The 20878-nt window shown below is 37.7% G+C and overlaps 1 long non-coding RNA gene across 2 annotated transcripts in view; it reads right to left on the bottom strand.

The window, feature by feature from the left end:
• Positions 1–20878, bottom strand: part of LOC118351389 (uncharacterized) — a 60610-nt gene that overhangs the window by 3719 nt on the left and 36013 nt on the right. Inside the window, exon 3 of one of the 2 annotated variants that reach the window (XR_004806786.2) lies at positions 14046–14612. The exons of the other annotated variant lie outside the window; for it this stretch is intronic. This is a non-coding gene — a long non-coding RNA (uncharacterized LOC118351389). Of the gene's footprint in view, positions 1–14045; positions 14613–20878 lie in introns of those variants that run through there. 2 annotated transcript variants of the gene reach the window in all.

Here is a 20878-nt window from a genome sequence, read left to right as displayed (position 1 = left end):
AGGTTCTAGAATATGAGGAAATAGAAAACTTGACTTCTCAATGGTTCTCAGATGGTTCTCCATGGCACCTCCAAGAGCAGGGCTAGAGCAGGGGGAAATTTAAGCAAACCAGTGGAGCCCTGCTCTGGTCACTCCTATACAGCCTTGAACAAGCAGCTCAACTCTTTTTTTTTTTTTTGTACTTTTTGCTTTATTATTTTATTTATGGATCTGAGCAAAAAGTTTTGTGAACCCCAAAATATTGGTATAAATGTGTAGTATGTTTTAGCTTTGTCTCTCTTAGGAGAACACAAGCTTCTGTACCCAAAGAGACTGGCACAGTTATGTCTAGATACTTGGGTCAGCTTATTCTTGATTGGTTTGTGTGCAAACATGCACACTACATCCATAGTCATAACTCCTCTTAATCTTTCTTTTTTTTCCCTCTTAATCTTTCAAACAACTCTGTGCCAGTCTCCTAAATGTTAGTTCCCTTCTAACATTTTCCTAAAAAAAAAAAAAAAAAAAAAAAAAGGTGTCTCAGGCCTCCCAGAATGAACACGAATTTTATAGCATTAATATTTCTTTACAGACAGCAAATTTTAGATTTCTTTCCAAAGCAAATGAATGGATTTTAAGAAAATCTGTAAATGGCTATATTTTAAGAAAAAAGTATTATCCTTAAGATTAGAATTTGGAGGGAAAAACAACCACAACGTTTATCTAGAAACTTGTTATCTTCTCCCTCTGCCCCTTCTCCTGCATGCTCTCAATCAATCAATCAATCAATCAATCAATCAAACCTTTATTTCAAAAGAGGAAATGGGCTCACACCATTGTGGAGGCTGGCAAGTCTAAAATCTATAGGGCAAGCTTGCAGTTCTAATTCAGGTAAGAATTGATGTTATAGTCTTGAGCCCAAATTGCACAGGCAAATGAGAAATTCAGGCAAGGCTTCTGTGGCACTGTCTTGAGGCTGAATTCCTTCTTCTATAGGAAACTGGTCTTTGCTCTTAAGGCCTTCAACTGTTTGAATGATGCCCACCCACCCTACAGAATGTAATCTGCTTTACTCAAAGCTTACTAATTTAAATGTTATTCACATCTAAAAAATATATTCACAGTAACGTCTACACTAGTTCTTGACCAAACTATTGGGCACCATAGCATAACCATGGTAACATACAAAATTAACCATCACAGTGTGTCATTATCTATTAGGCTCTGTTTTCTTACCTCTTTTCCTCACTCAGCTCTATTTAGTTTCACTTTACTCCACCAAATAAAATGCAATATGATTTCAGCCTTGCAAGGGTCTCCAATCTGCTACAGACCTAAAATCTCTGAACTAATCAGGAGTTCAAAGAACGCTCTAGATAACACAGCCACAAAGACCAAATTCCCAACAGCTTTGTGTATCAGAGGTTTTCCTGCATGGTAGGTTTGGTGGAAGAGACAATGAGTGAAAGAAGCAAATGTATATGAGGCAGACTGATCTCAAAATGTTAATACACATTTGCCACTGAATTCACATCATGGAAGGTGTATCATTTGTGTCATTATTGCTAGAAGTAAATTTTCATGAAGTCTGCCTGATACATATGTCAAGACTGCTGGAGTGTGGCTAGGTAAGCGTGGATCTGAGCTGCTCTTTCATTCTGTATTTGGAATCTCAGTAGTCATCTCCTGGATTTTTTTAGAGCAGAACTGATACAGCATTCAGGAGCATTTCAAACTCTCGAAATGACATTTGAAAGCATTCAAATGAATGCAAGTAGCTGCATAAAGTAAACACTAAAAAGTGAGATTAACTATTGCTATGCTTTATGAGCCCTTTCATGTTTTTCTTCTAGCACCATGGTAATAATAAAACTTAATTGTAGCAGCCTTGGCAGTTTAAAAACAGCACATATGTATTTCCACATTTGATTCTTCCTCCAAATAGCACCATGGAGAAATATTGTTCTACAGATATGAAACTGGGGATTCAGAATTCAGATTTCACTTGCTGAAAACAAATAGTAAATACTGGGTCAGAAGTAGATCACAGCTTTTTTCACTACATCATCTAGTCTGTTAAACATTCTCAATTGCTGTTCTGGAAAATAAAAATCATTATGTTTCTAAAGTAAATTAGAAATTTACACAATTGTGTTACATTTAACACAAATGACTTGTGTTAGAGGTAAGAGTTCTTACACAAGAAAAAAAAAAGCAACTATTTGTGGCATTACCATGAAAGTCTCTTACTGTGAACTGTCAGAGAAAAATGTTAAATTTACATGACTCTCATTGATTTAAAATGTAACATAAAAATACTAGAAGAAAAAAGAAATGGTGTTTTCAGTTATGATAATAAAGGAAGTAATTTTCTTTTGTGTCTGGTAATTGCATTGGAAAACATTTAAAAAAATAAGTACAACTCAAACTTAATTAGATCTTTGAAGAAGTAGAGGAAAGAGGAGATTCATTCTGAGGATCAGCTTGATCTTTGCTTCTTTCACAGAGATCAAAAGATTGTTATTTGAGGGATCCCTGGGTGGTGCAGCGGTTTGGCGCCTGCCTTTGGCCCAGGGCGCGATCCTGGAGACCCGGGATCGAATCCCACGTCGGGCTCCCGGTGCATGGAGCCTGCTTCTCCCTCTGCCTGTGTCTCTGCCTCTCTCTCTCTCTCTATGTGACTATCATAAATAAATAAAATTAAAAAAAATTTTAAAAAAAAAGATTGTTATTTGAGAGGGAAAAGCAGAATTCCATTAGGACTGAGATGAAGGATGCTGGGAGCAGAGTAACTGCCTTCTCAGTACTTCCTAATTGGGTATCCTGTCTCCAACAAGATACTCTTAAATGATTCTTCAAAATCTTAATTCCAGTAATTAAGCCATTTAGACGTGGGAAGGATGTTAAACAGAGTCCAATAAGAGCAACAGGATTCAAAGTCACTGCAAATGACTAGAGTGGCAAAGAGATGAAGAGATTGGAAAACAGGAAACTTTTTCCCTGACTCTCTAAAGTTAACCTGCAGTGCCTCAAATGAGTTCATTTATCATTCATGGGCCAGATAATAGGTCTCAGTGTGGAGGCTGAGAAAATTAAGGCCATTCCACTTTAAGTTCAGCGTTAGCACACGTCCAGCCATCCCAGGCCCCTGTGAATAAGAGCTGAAATTTACATTACTTCAGTTACAGGAAAAAAAAAAAAAAAAGCTTACAGCTTAACGCCCTGGAAAGCCCCATATTAGAATGAGAACAGAGCTCAATGCCCTTGAAAGCCCCATATCAGAATGTAAACAGAACTTGAGAAATCCCCCCCCCCCCCACTTCTGGAGGTCCCCCAGACCAACCCATAAAACTAAGCTGAAAACCACCTCGGGGTCCAAGTCCCTGCTCCGCTGTGTCGGGTGTACTTGGACACAAGCTCCAGCTTGTAAATAAACCCTCGTGTGTTTGCATCGGTGTCGGCTCCTTGGTGGTTTCTTGGATACGTAATCTTGGGCACAACATTTGGGGACTCGTCTGGGATCCGAGAACCCCCCAGGACCCCATCTGGAGGGTTTCACGCGTGGTGAGTGCGCTCAACTTTTTCCACCTTTTGCGCGCATATTCTCTGAGAGCTCTAACCTGTAGGAATTCCAATCTGTATTGGGTCAGCATTGGCTTAGGAGGACGCGCTGATGGGCCATGGACGGGGGTCTTGAGGAGACGTCCCTTGCCCCCGCCTGGAGGACAGAGTCCTTATCAGTAAGGAGGACGGAATCCTCGTCTGTACGGAGGGCTGACTGCCAGCCCTTCGGGTTACTTTCTGTTTTTGTCTCTGCGGCCACATTGGAATGTTTTTCTGTGTTGTTGGGTCCTTGTTAATCGTCTTTATTGTCTGTGTCTTGGTGCGGATTGTGGACATAATGGGGGAGACAGAAACCACTCCCCTGTCTCTTATGCTCTCCCATTTCTCGGATGTTAGGGAAAGAGCTCGTATTCTGAGCATAGACATACAGAGAGAGAGATTCCAAATTTATTGCATATCAGAATGGCCAACCTTTGACATGGGATGGTCCTGAGAAGGAACTTTTCACCTACCTATTATGTTACAGGTTAAGGCCCTGATCAGGGACAAACCGGACGGCCGCTTTGGCCAGGTGCCCTATACCTGATCTGGCAGGACATGATCGAGAATCCCCCTCCTTGGCTAAAACCATTTTTACCCCCCAAAGCAAGACCCACCGAGATTCTAGCCTTGCGGAAAGCCGAGAAGGAGACCGACTCCACTCCCCAAGCGCCCCTTTATCCGGTCTTCCAGGATTCCTCCCCGGAGGACCTGATTCTCCCACCGCCCTACCAGGCACCCCCTCCTCCTTCTGCCCCTCCATTAGAGGCACAGGGGGGGGGCGCTGCAGAAGGGGCGCCACCCCTCCCTGACCAGGGAGTCCCTGTGCACGGGCCAGCAGCAGGGACACGCGGACACACCTCCAAATGCGGGGCTGGTGGACTCCACCGCCCTTCCTCTCCGAGCCATGGGGCCCCCCGATGAGACTGGCGGACAGCTAATGTTATATTGGCCATTCTCCACCAGTGATTTATATAATTGGAAAACCCATGATGCAAAGTTCTCTGATAATCCGAGAGATCTAATCGGGCTTTTAGATACTGTTCTCTTTACCCACCAGCCTACTTGGGATGACTGCCAACAGCTCTTGAAGGTTTTCTTCACCACTGAGGAGAGAGAACGAATTCAGGTGGAAGCCCGGAAGTCTGTTCTGGGAAAGGACAGACAGCCGACTCAAAACCTAGACCTCATAAATGCTGCCTTCCCTTTATCCCGCCCCACCTGGGACTACAACTCAGCTGAAGGTAAGGAGAGACTCCGGGTCCACCGCCAGAATCTAGTGGCAGGTCTCCAGGCTGCCGCGCGCAAGCCTACCAATCTGGCCAAGGTCTATGATGTGAGAGAGGGTAAGGATGAGAGTCCAGCAGCCTTCTTAGAATCATAGAGGCTTTTAGGCCGTACGCCCCTATGAACCCAGAAGCCCCGGAAACAAAGGCCGCAATTATCATGGCTTTTGTTAACCAGGCCGCTCCGGACATTAAAAAAAAAATTGGAAAGAGTAGAGAGACTGGGAGAGAAGAGCTTGCAGGACTTAGTGATAGTAGCAGAACGAGTCTATAATAATAAAGAAAGTCCGGAAGAAAAACAAACCAAACTAAGTGACCAGCAGACCCAGAACCTGGCCAAGATCCTGCTGGCTACAACCATGGATGATCCACGGGAAAGACGGAAGCACCTCAAGAAGGACACCTTCAGGGACAGGTAAGGAGGATGGCCCTGGTCCCCGTCGGGAGCACCCTAAGCTGAACAAAAACCAATGTGCTTATTGCAAAGAAGAGGGCCACTGGGTGAAAGGCTGTCTTAACAAAAGACCTAAGGCCCCTGCCAAGATCTTGGAGATGGAGGACCTGGACAACTAGGGGAGTCAGGGTTCGGCACCCCTCCCCGAGCCCAGGGTAACTCTCAGAGTGGAGGGGCAACCTGTTGAATTCCTAGTGGACACTGGGGCACAACATTCGGTTTTATTACAACCCCAAGGGAAATTGGCAAGCAAGACTTCATGGGTGCAAGGGGCCACGGGCACCAAACAGTACTCAGGGACCACCCAAAGAACTGTGGACTCGGCATGGGCCGAGTCTTTCTAGCACACTAGACAACTTCTCATCAATAACTGACATTTAGTACATTTGTTGTTGTAAACAAAGAAATTTCAGCTCAGAAAAATGTGAAGAAAAAAATGTGAAGAAAATTTCTGAGTGATCCTAGAGTAATGGTTTTGAGAATTATTAAAAGGTTCTTAAATACAGTATTAGGGCTTTTTGTGGTTTAGATGTATTTTTTACATTTATGATTCTATTAAAGTTTTAAAAGTTTTTCAAAGTAGTTTTATCAATTTCTATTCCAACCAACAGTGTATGAGAGTTCCAGTTGTTCCATATCTTACCAACACTTAGGGTTTTCACATTTTACTTACTTACTTAATTTATTTTTATTATTATTTTTTACTTTTTTTAATACACATACACATATTGCTGGGCTTGGCTTGACATCTTATTCAGTATTTTTGTTTCTAGTGTTTATAAGTGAAGTTAGACTATATTAATTAATCTTTTCTTAATTTGATCATTTATTTCCGCCATTCCACTTTGTGCATATTCTTCCTTTTTTCTAGTTTCTTATATTGAAAACTTAGATTCACACAGATTCAATCTCTGTATTTGTGTATTTATGTGTGTATATACATATGTATGTGTGTATATATTTATGTATTACATACATCTTAATATATTAATATTTATATTATATATCAATCATATATCCTATATTTTTATTAATATTTACTTTTTACTCTACTATGTATATTAATATGTAATATAGTTAATATATAAATATTGGCTCTATTACTATCAGGCAAAATAGATCTTAAGATAGAATTATTTTCTGAAGAAGTTAAAGTTCTAACAATATATATTTAATATATGTACTATATATGTAATATATAATACATATAATATATAAGCTAACATATAAGAGATTATATATATATATTAATGACATAAGTATATCATATATCTATATCCTGTTACTTACATAACATGCATTTAATATATGTACATTAATTATATATTAGATTATATAAGTCTATAATATATAAGTTTAAGATCTAAAGATATGTATCTAATATATATGCAAATAAATATTAGAATTATATATGAAAGATATTTGATTATATATTCGACTATAATTTTACATTTATATGTAATTTAATATATAATAATCATGTTATTATATGATATATAATTGATATATATTATTTTTCTATGCACTATATATTAATATACTATATAATTTATATTTTCTGCATAATCTGCCCAGATACTTGAGATTCTTTCTCAACACATTAAGTTTCTGTGCTTATGCTACTGTGTTTTGTCTTGATTACTTAAAAAAACAAAACCCAGAAGTTCTTACTTCTGAGACAGCTAAGATTGCTTATAGTTACCCTAACTTCTTATGTTTATTTATAAATATTGTGTTGTCGTTTCAATTAGCAAGAAACCAAGCTACAACCATTCATTGTTCTCAGGTATTTACGTTAAAAGTCAAGTGACCAATCTCTTTTGCTAATGCTTTTGAATTTGTCTTCTCAAAGCCAGCCACAAAATTTAGAAAAAACAAGGGTAAATGAATGAACAAATCCAAGATATCTTTTTAAACTATTTTGTTTTCTTACCTTACAAACAGTAACAGTGGTAAATACTACTAGAAATAATCTTTTTTGCATGTGTATTCTATTTCATTATTAGCTCCATACTATCATAAAAGCTATGAGAGAAGAATTATGAAATCAGACAAGTTTCAACTTTATTGGTTGTTACATTCTGGTAAAAATGTTATTAATCTAAATATATTTCTGAGATTATATACTTTATAGAAAAGTACTCATATATCACACACAGCATGTTACTATCCTAAAGGAAAACTGATATAATCCTTATATAACATTTGTATATCATATCCAAAAATAGGGTTTTACTTTCCTCCATTCTGATGTTGTTGGTTACTGATATAATTAACCATAATGATTCATCCTTATCCTCAACAGGTAATACTGATTTCCTTTCCTGCTTGCCCAAAAACTCTGACATGAGGCAGAGGCCAAACACTGTTTTTTATAAGGTAGGGCAGTTTCAGAGCCTCATGAAAAGGACTGTACCAGGAACTCTAATAATGCCTCAAGAAATGGACTCAAAATATAGCACAGAAGCAGCAGCTTTTTTTTTTGTTTTTTTGTTTTTGTTTGTTTTTTTTTTTTGTTTTTGTTTTGTTTTTAGATTTTACTTATTTATTCATGAGAGACACACATAGAGAGGCAGAGACATAGACAGAAGGAGAAGCAGGCTCCCTGCGGGGAACCCCTTGTGGGACCCGGTCCGGGACTCTGGGAGTCAAACGCAGATGCTCAACCACTGAACCACCTAGGCATCCCATGATTTCCTGATATCACAACTTGTGCTGGGGGTGTAGGGATCTTCAGGAGACTTCTCCAAGAACAAAAGAGCTGATGGGTGCAACTGCATTCCCCTACCCCTGAGCCTGTATATCTGGACACCTGCAGGATTCAGCATGAATACTCTCCATTTAGCTTGCTAACACTTCATGCCTCACCCCAGAATTCTCCTGTGGACCTGTCCACTTCAACACACCCTCAGCAGGAGTCAATCTAAAGCTGTGTCACAAGACTGACAGTGTGCAAGCAGCCCTAACAGGGACTAGCACCACTTCACAATGACTCCTGCCCTGGGGAGAGGGAAAGAAACCACACATACCAGTTTGACTGCAGCCCCAGCAGGGGGCTGGGGCCAGACATCTGTTCTGACCATAAGCTCCACCCATTAACAGCTTTGCAGGGGACAACGTAGGGAGCCTGCCCTGCAGTTCAGTGAGACTGAAGCTCTGGAAAACTGCTGGTCTGAGTAAACTCAAGCCCAAGGTGAGCCCCAGACTGACCTATTAACAACACAGAGACCAAGCCTAGCCACAACAGGCAAAGAGAACCATTGCAGATGACTGGACTAAAGACAAATACAAGTGAGCCACAATAGTAGGGCACAGACAACCCACATAGGAGACACTTGTGAAGCATCAAGTTCTGGGGAACAGGGGACACTGCATTGCAAGGCACAACAGGACCTCTTTTTCAAAAGGTCACTATCGTTAAGAGCAGGATATGTAGCTGACATTCCAAACACACAGAATCAGACACAGAGAATTAGATAAAATAAGGAGATAGAGGAATATGTCCCAAATAAAAGAACAGTACAGTATCAAAACAAGAGAGCTAAATGAAATGCAGATAATATGCCTGGTAGAGAATTTAAAGTAATAGTCATAGAGACACTCACTAAATTTGAGAAAAGAGTGGAGAACCTCCATGGGACACTCAGCAAAGAGAGAACATAAAAAAGAACCAGTCAGAGATGAAGAACTCAATAACTGAAGTTAAAAACACATTGGATAGAAGAGAGGAAACAGAACTCAAGGAGGCAGAAGAATGAGGTCAGTGACCTGGCAGGCAGAGTAACAGAAAGCAATCGAGCTGAATAAGAGGGAGAAAAAAATAATAAAAAAATGAAAATAGATTTAGGGAACTCACAACACCATCAAGCATAATAATATTTGCATAATAGGAATCCCAGAAGAAAGAGAAAAGGGGGTAGAAAATGTATTTGAAGATATAATAGCTGAAGGCTTCCCAAATCTGAGGAAGGAAACAGAAATCCAGATTTAAGAGGTACAGAGCACCCCCAACAAAATCAACCCAAGGAGGTCCACACCAGACACACAGCAATTAAAAACGGCAAAATGTAGTGGGAAAAAGAATTTTAAAAGCAGCAAGAGAAAAGAAAATAGTCACAAACAAGGGAAACCCCATAACACTAGAAGCTGATTTTAGCAAAAATTTTGTGGTCCAGAAGGGAGTGACAATATATATATTAAGTGCTGAAAAAAACATCTGCAACCACGAATATTCTAACCAACAAGGTTATCATTCAGAATAAAAAGAGAGAAATCGTTTCCCAAACAAAAGTTAAGGGAATTCATCACAGCTAAACCAACCTTACAAGGAATGTTAAAGGGGAGGCTTTGAGTGAAAAAGAAAGACCATAAGCAGGAGTAAGAAAAGTAAGAAGCAAAGAGCAGTGAGTCTACAAAAACTAGTCAAGGGATTCATGAAATAAAAAGATGTAAAGTATGTCACCATACACATTAAATGTTTTGGAGAGAGTAAAAATTAAGTGCTTTTAGAATGGATTCAAACTTAAGGGGACCATCAACTTAATATAGACTGCTTTTTGCATAAGATGTTATACGTAAACCTGATGGTAACCACAAATCAAAAACTGGCAACACATATGCAAAAAATAAAGAGAAATTAATCCAAGTAATCCACTAAAGAAATCAGCAAACTGTGAGAGAAGAGAGGTATGTTCTCTCTGTACCTACTTTTTTGAGGGTTTTTATCATGAATGTATGTTGTACTGTCAAACACATTGCATCTACTGACATTATTATTATTATTTTTTAAAGATTTTTATTTATTTATTTATGAGAGACACAGAGAGAAAGAGAGAGGCAGAGAGACAGGCAGAGGGAGAAGCGGGCTCCATGCAGGGAGCCCAACGTGGGACTTGATCCTGGGTCTTTAGGACCACGCCTTAGGCTGAAGGTAGCTCTAAACCGCTGAGCCACCAGGGCTGCCCTATTACTTTTTTAAAGATTATTTATTTATTTATTTATTTATTCATTCATTCATTCATTCATTCATTCATGAGAGACACAGAGAGAGAGAGATGCAGAGGCACAGGCAGAGGGAGAAGCAGGCTCCATGCAAGGAGCCTGACATGCGACTCGACCCCAGGTCTCCAGCATCATGCCCTGGGCTGAAGGCAGCGCTAAACTGCTGAGCCACCAAGGCTGCCCTCTACTGAAATTATTACATAGGTTTTATCCTTTCTTTTATTGATGTGATGTATGGTATTGATTGATATGTGAATATTAAACCACCACTGCATCCCAGGAATAATATCCTACTTGATTATGGTGAATGATTTTTTAATGTATTGTTGGATTCTGTTTGCTAATATTTTGTTAAGGATTTTGGCATCTATATTCATCAGAAAAAATGAATGGCCTGTAGTTCTCTTTCTTTTTCTTTTTCTTTCTTTCTTTCTTTTTTTTTTTTTTTTTTGGTAGTGTCTTTATCTGGTTTTGGTAGTAGGTTAATAATGGCCTCATAAAATGAACTTGGAAGCTTTTCTTCCTTTCTTTTTTGGAACAGTTTGAGAAGAACAGGTATTAAGTCTTTAATGTTTGATAGAATTTGCCTGTGAAGCCATCTGGCCCTGGGCTTTTATTCAAACCCAGACCTTTTACCAAAGTCCTTGCTCTTAACCTGTATCATATACATAGACAAGCATATGCTGTGGATAGCAAGATATAAATGTTGTGAGACAGAAGAATATTCAAGCTTCACCCTTCGCATTCATATCTTCATCCAAGTCCATTATACTTAAATGAAAAGGCCCCATTTCACATATTTGAGGATCTTCTGGGGCTTCTTATCAGTAAAATTTTCCTACGATGGTGGAGTTTTTTTTTTAATCAAAAGAAGAAGTTAGAAATGGAAATGATAGTGAATAGTTTTCCCTCTCTGTCTAGACAAATGCATTTCTCTTAACAGCTCTCTTGAATCTTGGTGAAGATAGAGACTCTAGAATGAGTAAAACTGGTACTCTTCCCAACACCTGCTCTCACTGTATGAGGACTAGGGATAATCAGAGAAGTAGATCTTAATATGCATCACATGCTTCACTAAACTGGCATTGTTCCAGACAAATAAATTACTTGACTACAGAAAGGGCAGTTATATTGAAATTTCAACTAAACAGTAACAACGATAATGGGAAAAAATAACAATATTAATAACTATGGATTTGTGGGCTTACTAAATTGTTCAGAAATGTGAGGTCCACAACTCTGATGTGTCTGCTGTCCAATGCTTGATTTGTGGTATAGATCAAAAACTTTTCCCTGGGTGGCTCAGTTGGTTAAGCATCTGCCTTTGGCTCAGGTCATGTCCCAAGACCCTGGAATGGAGCCCCACATCAGGCTCTCTGCTCAGTGGGGAACCTGTTTCTCCCTCTCCCCCTGCTTACCGCTCCCCCAATTTGTGCTCTGTCTCTGTGTCAAATAAGTAAATAAAATCTTTTTTAAAAAATTTTCTCGGGGGATCCCTGGGTGGCTCAGTGGTTTAGCACCTGCCTTTGGCCCAGGGCATGATCCTGGAGACCCCAGGATCAAGTTCCACATCAAGTTCCCTGCATGGAGCCTGCTTCTCCCTCTGCCTGTGTCTCTGCTTCTCTCTCTCTCTGTCTCTCATGAATAAATAAATAAATCTTAAAAAAAAAGCTTTTCCCTGAAAAATCATGTGAAATTTACATACAGTGAAATTCACAGAACCCAATTTTTTATTGTCCATTTGGTCAGGGACTAATTGCCATATTAAAATCACCCTCTGTCAGCTATTTTTTTTTCTAATGTATATTGGTTTCTTATTTAATCAGACTTATACATTTTATTTCCATTGAATATGGAATTCTAATTCCTTATTATTTAACCTTAACTCAAATCTTACCCTCTCTTTTAATAAATTAGGAATACTAGTAAAATATTATTTCTAATTATCAGTACATTCCTCTCTCTTCTTTCATCTGACAGGTGAGACATACAATCACTCAATCTTCATGCAAAGATATATGATGATGTAATACAGATTTTACAGAATACTGTGTATGTTATTTCTATTATGTAATTCATTTTAGTGTTTCCATCCATCAAAATATAGCATTCATATGAAATTTCTCTAATAATTTTTTGCCTCTTATGTACAGACATATATATATGAAGTAACTGTCTTACAACATGTAATAGGTTGACTTATTTATTTGTATGTGAGGATTTATACAGTGATTTGTCTCCAAAGAGCAACTGAAATAATCTTTAAAAATGGAAAACATAAAAATTTTAATGTGAAGACTACAGGGAAGGCTTTAATTAAGGAGAAGCCTGACATATTTTCCTGATAATGACAACACAGACATTGTTAAATTTCTTTGCGAGGACAATGAGAAAAAAGATAGGAAGGTGCTTTTATAAAGTCATTGTTATTATTACTCAAGTCAATGAGTTGTTAAGTACAAGCTTAATTATGACCTATGTTCATCATCTTGATACTTAATAATGCACCAGATGCACTTTTCCTGCTTTGTCAATTGCCTGATCTATCAGTTGACTGAGTGTTCCCTGCCAAATGTGACTGTCTTCAATCTCCAGAGGAGATAGTTGGTTTACCCACATCTAGACTTCATCATTTTCTTCTCAAAATATTTTTTTCCCTGAGAAAGGTTCCATCAGAAATTAGGTCGGAAATTTGTTGTTTACTCACCACATCTTAGGTCAGAAGAAACAAAGGACACAATATCTCATCTTGATAAATGATTGAGATATGTCAGATGACATACTAATTTTAAAAGTTAAACAGTTATTTTTGACCTGGAGTCTTTCCAGAAGATTCACTAGCTGCAGGAGCTAATGAAATGATTGTATCCTACATAGGTACAGCAAAGGAGCACAACTAATTGAAATGCTGTTCTGCAACTAACAATTCCTTGAAAGTCTTCCATTTATTTCTCAGAAAATATGAGCTCAAATTGAATAAAAATTGTATTTTTTAAAGATAGAGATTATAAAAAGGAGTAATGTAGAATCTTATAAATGGAAAGATATAAATAATTATTTTAAATTCTAAACTATCCTTTTGCTAATGAAGAATACATTTCTCCAATTTTCAAAGAGTAAAAATTGATATTAAATTCCAATTTACTTACCAATTGAATTATCCTTCAGCTACTTCATGTACTCATTATTTTTTATCTTTGGTTTTCATAGGAAAATTTAGATCACAGTTTACATAAAACAACAACCTTACAATTTTTTGTTTTGTTTTGCTTTAGTTAGGTATTCTTTACTCAAAACTCAAGAGTTAGTGGTCAGTATTGTACTGACAAATATGGCCACACACACACACACACACACACACACACACACACCCCTACAACTTGAAAACTGAGCTTCTGTAAGGCCCCTTAGCCATCTGTCCATAGAAGAAATCAGTAATTTGATAGGCTTTGTCTTATAGACTGACCATCTGCAATCCTGGTAACACTACTTAAGCTCTGAGATACCAGTGGGATATTTGTTCAAATGTACTTTATCAGGTCATCCAGTGTTTCATGTTTTCAACTATTTTAAAAGTAAATAAAAGGGAAACCTTGGCTATATTGGGAGAAATTTTCTTTTATTTTTTATTGGTGTTCAATTTACTAACATACAGAATAACCCCCAGTGCCCGTCACCCATTCACTCCCACCCCCCGCCCTCCTCCCCTTCTACCACCCCTAGTTCGTTTCCCAGAGTTAGCAGTCTTTACGTTCTGTCTCCCTTTCTGATATTTCCCACACATTTCTTCTCCCTTTCCTTATATTCCCTTTCACTATTATTTATATTCCCCAAATGAATGAGAACATATAATGTTTGTCCTTCTCCGACTGACTTACTTCACTCAGCATAATACCCTCCAGTTCCATCCACGTTGAAGCAAATGGTGGGTATTTGTCATTTCTAATAGCTGAGTAATATTCCATTGTATACATAAACCACATCTTCTTTATCCATTCATCTTTCGTTGGACACCGAGGCTCCTTCCACAGTTTGGCTATCGTGGCCATTGCTGCTATAAACATCGGGGTGCAGGTGTCCCGGCGTTTCATTGCATTTGTATCTTTGGGGTAAATCCCCAACAGTGCAATTGCTGGGTCGTAGGGCAGGTATATTTTTAACTCTTTGAGGAACCTCCACACAGTTTTCCAGAGTGGCTGCACCAGCTCACATTCTTTTCAAGCAGAATGATCCAAGTAAACACTTCTGAAGATTATATCTGGATGCATACAATTTGACATTGTGCATTTCTACAAAAATGTGAGATTAGTTGAAGATATCAATCAACAAATAGGGATTATGAAAAGTCACTTTCAACAAATACATAAGTTGACTTTGATATAGTCACACAATTAATAGAATTTTGGATAAAATATTAAATAATTTTAGATCTTCAAAATTAACATAAATTAACATAATTACTTATAGTAAATTTAATCCCAGAGCTGAAATAAGGTTGCCTATGCCAGGCTATCAAATATATAGCTAGCACAAGCAGAATGTGGTAGAGAACAAAATTAAAAGATAACTTCATAAAGAGTTCCATGGCAAAAGTCATTTCTACAAATTGTAGAAAGAACTATTAGTTTCTTCTTATAAATATATGGTAAGAATATTTACTTCATTTAAATTATGAAAGGCCACCCATTCATGAAGGCTATCCATCAAATATTTAATTCAGTATAAGGCATATTTTACAAAGGTACATTTTATGTCTAATATCCAATTCAATATTACAAAAATGCCTTAGTGTCCCTCAACCTTATAAACTTCATATTCAAGAATGAATCTGATGTCACTGTTTGTTCTTCATAAAAACAAGAAACACAGATAGTTCAAATAACCCAAACTTGCTTCTTCTAATATTAGGTCTTATAGAATCACTGCAGCAATTATGGCTACAATAATCCTGCTAACTATAGAGAGTTACCATGGGCTAGCAGATACCTATATCCAGTAGATAATGTAGAGAAGAGCAGAGAGTAAACACCTATTCTTCAGGATCAGTGCTCACTAACCCTGGAGTCCTTCCTAGCAATTCTCCGACCTCTTCCACTCTACATCTGGCCTTCTTTACTTGTCTCTAACCTAAGCCAAATTCCCTGGAGGTTACTCTTTGTCTCCTTAAATCTTTTACATACAGCTCTCTCCTTCAACTAGATTCCCTATTGAACTCTCTTGTCTTGGCCATCTTGCCCAAATGCCAGTAAACTCGCAGGATGATAGTCTGTGTCTTGTCTCTCCTCCTAGATTTGAAGTTCCTCCAGGGGTATACATGGTATTTTATGCTTCACTGTGATACTCTACAAAGTATTTTGATAATTTGATAATTAAACAGTAAGTTTACATTAAGTTGATCCTAGGGCCATCCAGTTTCAACATAAAATTCATCGGACTGGATCAGAGTCAGATTTTAATTTACATGGTTTATTGGAGTTGGCTGTCTGAAGAGTTGTGTGGATAAAGACTGAACAGCAGTATCTGCTGTGTGTGTAGGACGTGAGAATGATAACACACACATTTGTGATCTTAGCATGAATTCAATGCAATGAGTTGCAGCTTCTCATCTAAATGTTTTCGAAAGATTTTGCAGAAGTTATCTTGGATGAACTTTTATAACAAATATGTGCTCTTGGTCATGCTCTGTTTCAGTATTGGTCAAATGAGTATTTATTTATTTCCTTTAGACCGATGGGGTCAGACTCTGTCCAGGAGTCTGGAAAATGCTCTGGGCATAGCACAAAATGAATGCTTTCTTTTGGGATGCAGGCTTTTAGGATTGCATAATACTATTCTTTATAAAAATTACCCCACTCCCAATTTGTAACGATAGGCCATGTAAAATGATATTCAGCCTCCACAAAAGACTGACTCTCCATGGTTCCAGACTTTAGTAGTAACAACCATAACAATGAGAATTTCCTGATTCAGAATAAAGTGTTCTAATTTTCAGAGTAAAAATTAATATTAAATTCCATATTTTCTTACCAAGTGAATCACTCTTCCACTACTTTAGGTGCTCATCATTGTTTTATTGATTCCTTGCTTCAAGTTTCATTTTATCATATTAAATAGCAATTATTGACGTTTTTATGACTTCTAATAAAACTGGAGGCCAAAGCAAGTGGACTCACTTGCAAAAATTCTGAAAGTAAAATCAGTAGTATTTCACCCTTTCAGAACTTCCTAATCCCAGATACACTAAAGGAATCTGAGTGTCACTCACTAAATGTGAGGCTTGGGCTCTTATCTCTCCATCTCACATCCTCCAGCTGCACCAACAGTTAAAGCCAATCTTGATAAAAGTTCTTTATTACTGTGTTCTCATTACAAAACACCATACTCTACACAAAAAGCTAAGAAGTCAGGCAAGCAAAAAAAAAAAAAAGTCAGCCAAGTTACCATTTGCCTTTCATCACTGTCTTAAATCTTGGAAGTTTAGATTTCAGAAGACCAAACAGTACTCCATTTGGAATTATAAAGCATTATGAAACCAACTCCATTACCTAGGAAAATAAAAGCTAATGTGATAATTGCCTACCTGTGCCAAATGACTACAGGTGCCTTAATTTCACTCAATTTATGTTTAGGACCTCTCAGCTGCTATTTCTCAAGAGTTGCTGAGAAACAGTTTTTACTAAATCTACAGAGCATTTTTAAAAAGGTGTAATTTTCCTCCTACAACATAGAATATAAAGAAGCTAGCTAATCAAAATCAGGTTCTTTACTAATGTAAAAGTGATACAAACAATATTAAACATAAGAAGTTTTATTCTTGGAGAAAAACTTATAGAAAAACAAAAACATAAAAAGTATAAAAAGTAACCACGGAAATTTATTTTATAAAATATTAATAGAATATAAAAACAAATGGGTTAGCCTGTACTGTGGAATGGTAAATGGACTGAACAAAATATTATGTTCCATTTTCTCTTATCTACACTCATCAAATTGTGCAAAATGCTGGCCTATGTTAGATGTTCCCATTTGTAAAAAAAAAAAAAAAAAAAAAAAAAAAAAAAAGACTTCACACTTTTCAATGCCCTTTCTTCTTTTCTTTTTGATAGGCACAAAGCTTCATATATATAATTTGCTTATTTTTCTGTTAATGGTTTCTACACATCAGTGTAAAACTGTAATGATTTGATCTTTTTTAAAGGTGTACTGCTTTTTGAAAGAACTTTTAAAGAAAAATTTTCATTTGTTTATGAGGGAGCTGGCACAAGAAGTTTAGAAAGATTAGGCATGGAGATTTAAAGAGAGACCAGCTGGAATGTTGCAGTGAGAAGAGTTCGCGCTTCTATCCAGGTAGGAAGACGGGGAAAAAGAAATAAAGAAACAAAAGGCCTCCAAGGGGGAGGGGCCCCGCGAGGAGCTGGGCTGAGGCCGGGGCGAGTGTCCCCAGGACAGGAGAGGGCTAGCAGGATATATTCAGAGTCCTAAATGAGAAGAACATGCAACCAAGAATACTTTATCCAGCAAGGCTCTCATTCAAAATGGAAGGAGAGATAAAGAGCTTCCAAGACAGGCAGCAACTGAAAGAATATGTGACCTCCAAACCAGCTCTGCAAGAAATTTTAAGGGGGACTCTTAAAATTCCCGTTTAAGAAGAAGTTCAGTGCAACAATCCACAAAAACAAGGACTGAATAGATATCATGATGACACTAAACTCATATCTTTCAATAGTAACTCTGAACGTGAATGGGCTTAATGACCCCATCAAAAGGCGCAGGGTTTCAGATTGGATAAAAAAGCAGGATCCATCTATTTGCTGTCTACAAGAGACTCATTTTAGACAGAAGGACACCTACAGCCTGAAAATAAAAGGTTGGAGAACCATTTACCATTCAAATGGTCCTCAAAAGAAAGCAGGGGTAGCCATCCTTATATCAGATAAAATAAAATTTACCCCGAAGACTGTAGTGAGAGATGAAGAGGGACACTATCTCATACTTAAAGGATCTATCCAACAAGAGGACTTAACAATCCTCAATATATATGCCCCGAATGTGGGAGCTGCCAAATATTTAAACCAATTAATAACCAAAGTGAAGAAATACTTAGATAATAATACACTTATACTTGGTGACTTCAATCTAGCTCTTTCTACCCTCGATAGGTCTTATAAGCACAACATCTCCAAAGAAACGAGAGCTTTAAATGATACACTGGACCAGATGGATTTCACAGATATCTACAGAACTTTGCATCCAAACTCAACTGAATACACATTTTTTTCAAGTGCACATGGAACTTTCTCCAGAATAGACCACATACTGGGTCACAAATCGGGTCTGAACCGATACCAAAAGATTAGGATCGTCCCCTGCATATTCTCAGACCATAATGCTTTGAAATTAGAACTAAATCACAACAAGAAGTTTGGAAGTACCTCAAACACGTGGAGGTTAAGGACCATCCTGCGAAAAGATGAAAGGGTAAACCAGGAAATTAAGGAAGAATTAAAAAGATTCATGGAAACTAATGAGAATGAAGATACAACCGTTCAAAATCTTTGGGATGGAGCAAAAGCAGTCCTAAGGGGGAAATACATCGCAATACAAGCATCCATTCAAAAACTGGAAAGAACGCAAATACAAAAGCTAACCTTACCCATAAAGGAGCTAGAGAAAAAACAGCAGATAGATCCTACACCCAACAGAAGAAGAGAGTTAATTAAAATTCGAGCAGAACTCAATGAAATTGAGACCAGAAGAACTGTGGAACAGATCAACAGAACCAGGAGTTGGTTCTTTGAGAGAATTAATAAGATAGATAAGATAAATCATTAGCCAACCTTATTAAAAAGAAGAGAGAGGAGACTCAAATTAATAAAATCATGAATGAGAAAGGAGAGATCACTACCAACACCAAGGAAATACAAACGATTTTAAAAACATATTATGAACAGCTATACGCCAATAAATTAGGCAATCTAGAAGAAATAGACGCATTCCTGGAAAGCCACAAACTACCAAAACAGGAACAGGAAGAAATAAAAAACCTGAACAGGCCAATAACCAGGGAGGAAATTGAAGCAGTCATCAAAAACCTCCCAAGACACAAAAGTCCAGGGCCAGATGGCTTCCCAGGGTAATTCTATCAAACGTTTAAAGAAGAAATCATACCTATTCTACTAAAGCTGTTTGGAAAGATAGAAAGAGATGGAGTACTTCCAAATTTGTTCTATGAGGCCAGCATCACCTTAATTCTAAAACCAGACAAAGACCCCACCAAAAAGGAGAATTATAGACGAATATCCCTGATGAACATGGATGCAAAAATTCTCAACAAGATACTAGCCAATAGGATCCAACAGCACATTAAGAAAATTATTCACCATGACCAAGTAGGATTTATCCCCAGGACTCAAGACTGGTTCAACATTCATAAAACATTCAATGTGATTCATCACATCAGCAAGAGAAAAACCAAGAACCATATGATCCTCTCATTAGATGCAGAGAAAGCATTTGACAAAATACAGCATCCATTCCTGATCAAAACTCTTCAGAGTGTAGGGATAGAGGGAACTTTCCTCAACATCTTAAAAGCCATCTATGAAAAGCCCACAGCAAATATCATTCTCAAAGGGGAAGCACTGGGAGCCTCTCCCCTAAGATCAGGAACAAGACAGGGATGTCCACTCTCACCACAGCTATTCAACATAGTACTAGAAGTCCTAGCCTCAGCAATCAGGCAACAAAAAGAAATAAAAGGCACTCAAATTGGCAAAGAAGAAGTCAAACTCTCCCTCTTTGCCGATGACATGATACTCTACATAGAAAACACAAAAGCCTCCACCCCAAGATTGCTAGAACTCATACAGCAATTTGGTAGCGTGGCAGGATACAAAATCAATGTCCAGAAATCAATGGCATTTCTATATACTAACAATGAGACTGAAGAAAGAGAAATTAAGGAGTCAATCCCATTTACAATTGCACCCAAAAGCATAAGATACCTAGGCATAAACCTCACCAAAGAGGTAAAGGATCTATACCCTAAAAACTATAGAACACTTCTGAAAGAAATTGAGGAAGACACAAAGAGATGGAAAAATATTCCATGCTCATGGATTGGCAGAATTAATATTGTGAAAATGTCAATGTTCCCCAGGGCAATTTACACGTTTAATGCAATCCCTATCAAAATACCATGGACTTTCTTCAGAGAGTTAGAACAAATTATTTTAAGATTTGTGTGGAATCAGAAAAGACCCCGAATAGCCAGGGGAATTCTAAAAAAGAAAACCATAACCGGGGCATCACAATGCCAGATTTCAGGTTGTACTACAAAGCTGTGGTCATCAAGACAGTGTGGTACTGGCACAAAAACAGACACATAGATCAATGGAACAGAATATAGAACCCAGAAGTGGACTCTGAACTTTATGGTCAACTAATATTCAATAAAGGAGGAAAGACTATCCATTGGAAGAAAGACAGTCTCTTCAATAAATGGTGCTGGGAAAATTGGACATCCACATGCAGAAGAATGAAACTAGACCATTCT

This window comes from Canis lupus, chromosome 18 (genome assembly GCF_003254725.2).
Source record: "Canis lupus dingo isolate Sandy chromosome 18, ASM325472v2, whole genome shotgun sequence".
NCBI lineage: Eukaryota > Metazoa > Chordata > Mammalia > Carnivora > Canidae > Canis > Canis lupus.
The sequence above is the reverse complement of the archived record's forward strand: the minus strand, read 5'-3'. Positions and strand labels throughout refer to the sequence as shown.